General features: G+C 32.5%; 1 non-coding gene across 1 annotated transcript; it reads right to left on the minus strand.

Moving 5' to 3' along the window:
• Nucleotides 1–1,941: 1,941 nt before the first annotated feature.
• Nucleotides 1,942–2,013, minus strand: TRNAQ-UUG (transfer RNA glutamine (anticodon UUG)). The gene has a single exon. It is a non-coding gene; the product is annotated as a tRNA-Gln (tRNA).
• Nucleotides 2,014–7,428: the final 5,415 nt, after the last annotated feature.

Consider the following 7,428-nt stretch of genomic DNA (forward strand, 5'->3'; position numbering starts at 1 on the left):
CCATGAAATGAGGATTCAAACATATTCTAAATGCCATTCCTGAGGTGTTGGAAAAAGTCCCATTCAAAAATTCCAATTATTTTGACATTTGGACAATTTTGCCCCTGGTCCAATTCAGCTGTCCAGTTGAAAAGTGACTTTTTGCCTTGGCTATTTTTGGGAAAATCCAATGATGCACCCTCAAAGTACATGTCAAATGGAGTTTGTGCATATAAAGAACTTGCAATTTGGACAAAGTATGTGGTAGTTATGGCCTCCTGATTACGGGTCTTTTCTGAAATTCACTGAGCCATATCTTGCAAACCACACATTGGATTTTCAAGTTCTTGGACTTTTTGGAAAGGTGAGAACAAGATCTACATCTGTCATGTTGAACAATTTTTCATTTGAAGCTTCCTTGGACTTCTGTTTTTGAGGTCAAAACTTTCCATTTTTGGAAACTTCAGCTACAAGTCACTTTCTATTTTTGGCAGTTTTTGTCTTGACTTGATTTTCTTCATTCTTAAGCTTTGAGATGTCAAATAACACTTGTTCCAACATGAATGAAGTGTATCCAACTCATTTCCACCTCCAAATCCATCAGATCATGTACAGTTGACCACAGTTGACTTTTCATCTGATAGATGAATCTGGCAATGCATAGATCAAATTAAGCCCCAATCTTCAACTGAAATGGCTCAAGGGTGAAACCCTAGCCTCAAGAAGCTCAAAATAATCATAGAATGAACCCCATAACCATCATAAACCTCATCTCCTGATTATGCCCTGACTGGCCCAATGCAACTGATTAGGGTTGACCAGTGGTCAAAACCCTAATCTCAAGGAATCTTCTTCAACACTTGATTCTTCTGATGATATCCAACCATGATGATGATGATGTATCATTGCAATCAAGATGAAGACCAACATCCATTGAGAATCACAAAACCCTAATTCACAGCCCAATCCTCAGATGGCCCATGATCAGTCAATAAACCCTAGGCTTGCACTTTTGACTTCCCCATCTTCTGATCAAGACTTGGGAGAATGGCTTGCACAATGTAACCACATGCTATGCAATATGCAATGCCTAATGACCTAAAATGATATGCCAATATGTTAATGCTAGTCCCAAGAGAGGAGGGCAAATTTTGAGGTGTTACACCTACCTGGCTTCACATTAAACAACTTGACGGCTTCTATGGTCCCCACAATCTTTTTTGTTACAACGTAATGCATTTTATTTTTTCCCTAAGCACTTAGTAAAGTTTCCCCAATCACTTTTTTTTATTTAAATAAAATTATGGGTATCATAAAACATAATTTAAATGAATCAATTTAAATTTAATCAAATCATATAAACATAAAATATTCAACCCCCTTCCATCCATTCTCCTCTTTGGTCGGAGACAGGGGATGGGGCATTTGTTTCTTGGATTGTAAATTTATTCCAAAAATATAGGCTAGAATATTTTTTATTCCTATGTTTTTTCAAGTTTTAATAAATTACGTTTACGAACTTTTTATTCCTAGGCATTTATTTTACACAAAGTTTTGTCACTTTTTATTCGTGAACTATAGGGTTAGAATCTTACATTCCCATGAGATTAAGAAGTAACCACCCATAACTTCCCAATCTTAAGCATTTTAACTCATTTTTTATTAGAATTTAAACATTTTAACTCATTTTTTATTTTAAAATTAAAATTAAATATATTTTATCAATAATAATGTTTCCCGGAATAGTATTATCGGAATTATAGTTTTCATCCTAGAAATAAAAAACACACCTTATGTGAGAATTCATGTCAATGATGGTGGAATTCCATGAGATCAAACATATTGGTATATGTGTAAAAAAAGTCCTTTTTATAGAAATGATGATGTTAAATTATTTCATATTTCTTCCTCATTTTTCTAGAAGTGGACAAACGGGTAAAAACAAAACAAACTAAGTAATAAAGGTCCTACCAGGAGTTGAACCCAGGTCGTTGGATTCAAAGTCCAGAGTGCTAACCACTACACCATAGAACCTTTTTGTTCTAAAATTTCTACTTTCTAAGATTTCAAAAGACAAAACGACACTAAATTTATATAACCTTTTTTTAAAACTAACATACCATACCAAAAAATTTATATAACCTTTTTTTAAAACTAACATACCATACCAAAATATCCTTATATTATATTTGTCTTAATTGACCATAAGTTAGGTTGATCGATAAAAATACCTTACCTAACCCATTTTCAACCTAGACTAAAAAAGATATATATATATATATATATATATATATATATATATATATATATATATATATATATATATATATATATATATATATATATATATATATATATATATATGTATGTTTGATAAATAATAATGTCAAGATCTTTTTTCTAACGTTCTATGCAATTTAAATACGTATATCAATTTTCATCATACTTTTTAATTTAAAAAGATTATATTAATTGTTGTTTATGTAAGCCATAAATGCTAATGATTTTATGATTGAACTTAAAGCTTATATCATGTTAATTGTTCAAAATGAAATAATTTTTTATTATATTTATTTCTAAAATAATAAACTTTCTAGAATAGTTAATATATTTAATAGAATATTAAGTGTAAATTAAATATTAGAACTATTATATATAAGGATATTATTATAAAAAAAATTGTAGTCAAAACTTAATATTATATAAGATAACAATAATGCATAGAGATTATTACGTAAGTAGGATGATTACCATAACTCATATGATATAGATATGAGATATCGATTCTTCATATAAGTATAAATATTATGAGTAATATTTATACTGAATAAACCCAACATGAGAATACCTCATAGTGTGTTATGCCAGTATCATAAGTTATTTCTATAGTGATATTGATGTTATGCAAGTACCAGAAGACAAGTAATTGGCGAAGTCGATCTACCTATCAGAGAGGGACCATATTTTTTCACCATCACTTTTCAGGTGATGGATATTAATCCAACTTACAGTTGACTTCTAGGAAGACCATGGATACATCCTGTTGGGGCTATGACCTCTACACTGGACCAAAAGCTTAAATTCATGTTTGAGGAAAAATTGGTTATTTTATGTGGCGAAAAAGATTTGATTTCTAGTGAACTATCGCCATCTCGGTATGTTGAAATCAAAGAAGGCATAACTGAGTTTCCTTTCCATTGCTTGTAATTCGAAGATGCCAGTTATGCTACATCCACTCCAGACAAGGTAGTAAAAATGGTTCTATCATATGTGAAGAGCGTCAGGGAAACTCTTAAGAAAGGTACTCCTCCCGGTTGGGTCAGATAGTAGATGTTGCTAAGAAGCATATTCTCTTTAGTATCGATTAACATCCATCGTCACGCCTACCAAATCAAGGAAATGAGAAAAGGTTCTTCCATGTCATGTTCAACAGTGTTAGGCATCAACGCGACTACATCATGACAATTATTGAAGGTTCAAGCAGAACAGAAGTCTTCAGCTTCGTACGCTGATGCCCACCTGGTTTCACATTAAACAATTGGACGGCTTCCATGGTCCCCACGATCTTTTCTATTATAACGTAATGCATTTTATTTTTTCAATCCCTTGTCCTTGCCCAAGACAAGAGGATAGCTTGTAAGGGCCTCCCTGTTTTCAAAGTATTATGCGATCAATAAATCAAAACATTTTTGCATTCAAAATAATGTTCTTTTCCTTCCTTTTATTTTACTTTTTCACAAAATGGCTAATCTTTTTTTCTTTTCACTTTTTAAAAAAAAATCCAATTCTAAAATAATCTAATAAATATGCAGTGAAAACAAATCCATTGGTAACAACATGGCTAATTTCCCTCTTAACTATGGGTTTCTAATTAACCAAGTCGAAAACGACGGTGAGGAAGATTATGAATTACCAACTGGACTAGCAAGACTCGTTGAGCACGAGCAAAAAGAGATTCAGCCACATCAAACCCGATGGAAGTTAACAATCTGGGTTTAGAGAAATCCAGAAAAGAAGTGAAAACATGGGCATTCCTTGAAGAGAATATGCATACTGAGTTAGTTAAGTTGCTTCAAGAGTATTTAGACGTCTTCGCCTAGTCTTATCAAGCTATACCCAATTTAGAGACCAATATCGTCGAGCATCATTTGCCACTCAAGCCTGAATCTACTCTTGTCAAACTGAAGTTAAGAAGGACTAGACCTGACATGGCGCTGAAAATAAAAGAAGAGGTGAAGAAACAATTTGATGTTGGCTTCTTAGTCATTTATGAATATCCTTAATGTGTTGCCAACATCGTCCTAGTTCTAAAGAAAGATGGGAAGGTCAGAATGTACGTAGACTATAAAGAGCTCAATAAATCGATCCTAAAGAATAACTTCCCTTTGCCTCATATTGACTTTTTGATCAACAAAACTCTTTTTAAAATGAGAGAAATAGTGATTTGTGCGTGTTCAAATCATCAATGGAAGTGTATGTTTTCTAACATTGTGAATGATTTTGAGAGAGAAAATGATTTATAGGTTTTGGAGATGAAGCACAAGAATTAGTGAAAAATCATGTTTGATTTGAATGATGAAAACTCTAGTTATTTGAGTAAAGAGGCAAAGTAACGTGGACCAAGATCTGCACTTAATATGAAAACCATTTTGCTATGATTTGATTCAAGTGTAAATTATGATTTGAATCAAGCATGTTGTGATTCGAGTAATGTATAAGCCATGATTCGACTTAAACAAGACAATGACAGACAATAACTATGTGATTCAACTCATGTAAAAGTTGTCATTTAAGTCACAATACTCCATGCTTCGAATCATGTGTAAGTTGTGATTCGACTCACAGACTTATAAAAACTCATGTTTTCACTCTGTTTGATTTGATTCGACTCCTAAGATATATGATTCAATTCACACACCTAAAATATCAAATATCAAATTTTAAGATTCTACATGTGACATTACTTAAACCAATATCAAATATGGTCCTTGTTCCAAAAACTCGACTAATTACCTTAAACCATGGTGTTCACACTCAAACACAAATAATTTGAAATATGCATGCTAAAAAAGATACGGATATAAAACATAATCCTTGAAGGTGTACTATTAAAGAGGAGACTCGATGATATAAGATTGAAACAAAGTAAAGCTTAATAGATAAGCAACAAAATACAGAGGTCTCCCCCTAAATGTATCACAGACATGCAACTTCAACTATGATTCGTGCACCTCAATTTCTTTCTCCAACACAATAAAATACCGCACTTTATGTTATTTTGAAAGTAATGTTTATGATCAATCAAATAAATAAAACCCTTTAATTAAACTTTATAATAGCTATAATATGTATCTAACCTGACTATGATACCAATTGATAAATTTAATAGAATCTTATAAACACAACTTATAACATATTATTTAATTACTAAAGAATAACCAAGCATAATAAGATCAATGTATCTTGTAGGATTCGAGAGACTATCGTCGAGAATAATTAATATGACAAAACTACTACTCCATAATCTTCTAGTATTTTTAGAGTATTTTAGTCGCCTAATGGATGACGTTTAAATAATTAAACGGTTGAGGGTAGGGACCTCTCATTAGAACTAACTGAATGGTTCAATCCATCACGATTCATTCAGACACAAAACCTAATCAAATAATTCATCTATAATTAGTGTTTAATAATGATTGACCATAATATAGTTTATTTATAATTAATTATGACAATCCATATTTGATTAATTAAATAATTAGTCAAACATTATTGTCATACATTTTCTTTACAGCTTGGTTTTGCACCATTTTTTTGGGCTTCTAGTTCCTTTGATTTTAGAACTTTTTGATATCTTTGAAAATGACGCGAGTGATCAGATTAGAGAAAAATGTTTGTTTGTATTTCCACTTTAATTATCATTTATAATTATTTCTTGATTCAAGCAGCTTCTAAATAATTGTAAGACCCCAATTTTGACCTAAGATCCCTCGTGCTATCTCATCATATGTATTGGCTTTGGGATCACACCTTGGCATCCTCCTTACCCCTCATTTACTGGGTTTGCATTGGGAGAGATCACTGAGCATATTTGATTGTATCATACTTTGTTTTTTTTGTTTACTAACCAAAAAACCAAAAATATCTCTATACATAGCTTTGTTTCTTTTATAGGTAATGTGTACATCCACAAATGCCATATCAAGCTCACAACTAGGGTTTGAGGCCCTAAGTGAAAGGGGATCAAAGATATGGTTCAAATTGGTTCTAAACATCATATATGGATCCCCATGTTCTTCATTTATCATTTGGATCAAGAAATCATCAAGAGTTTGAAGCTTGCTGGCCTTGGAAACCCTAATTCATCAAGGTATCTTGTGTGACTTCCTCAACAAGTTTCTTCAACAATTGGTCAAATATCAAAGGGATACTTAATTTCACATCATATTATACATATATGATCCTCCATGAGGCCAATAGATCAAGATAAATTCAAGTTTGCAAGTTAGTTCATGATGGTTGACCAGAGAAAGTCAATTATTCAAAACTAAGGCTGAATGGTATCAGACCAGGTTTGATCAGCTGAATTTGATTGAAGATAAGAGATTGACTGCCATGTGTCATGGTCAGTTATATCAGCAGAGAATGAAGAAAGCTTTTGATAAGAAGGTCAGACCTCGTGTGTTCAGAGAAGGTAACCTTGTGCTCAAGAAGATTTTGACGTTCAAGCCAGATTCCAGAAGAAAATGGACTCCTAATTATGAAGGCCCATATGTTGTTAAGAGAGCCTTTTCATGTGGTGCATTGATTCTTACAACTATAGATGGTGAAGAGTTCACTCGTCCGGTGAATGCAAATGCAGTCAAGAAATACTTCGCCTAAAAAAATAAAAGAACAACTCGCTAAGTTGAAAACCCGAAAGGGCGGCTTAGGCAAAAATGAGCGTCTCAGTGGATTGAAAACCCGAAAGGGCGATCCAGGCAAAAATTAGAGACATAAAACAGAAAGAATTTCCCGATAAGTTGAGTACCCCACCTTGGAGCAACTTATGCAAAAATTAGGGATTATGGCAAGTAACTGCATTCTGCTGATCTTCAAGGTTTCGAAGGTTTGTTTGAGCACAAGGGTTGACATCAGTTCATCACCCCAGCAACATTCAAGAGCGCAATGGATATCAAGAGTTGGTAGAAGGATTAAGGATCATTTGTATTCAATGTAACCCTTTTCCATGTAAATTACCATTTTCAACTTTGTAAAATCTATGGAGTCTTGTTATTTACAGACTATCATCCCATTAAATAAAGTTGAGCTTTTATCCAATTATTTCTACTCTTATTTACTTCAGCCAATAGTTTTAAATTTTATTATGATCATTTTGAAATTAAAATTTTAAATCAAAATCAAGTTTTCTTTAATATATAAAAACAAGAATTTTTCAAAGCAAGTAAA

This window comes from Lathyrus oleraceus, chromosome 2, assembly GCF_024323335.1.
Source record: "Lathyrus oleraceus cultivar Zhongwan6 chromosome 2, CAAS_Psat_ZW6_1.0, whole genome shotgun sequence".
Taxonomy (NCBI): Eukaryota; Viridiplantae; Streptophyta; class Magnoliopsida; order Fabales; family Fabaceae; genus Lathyrus; species Lathyrus oleraceus.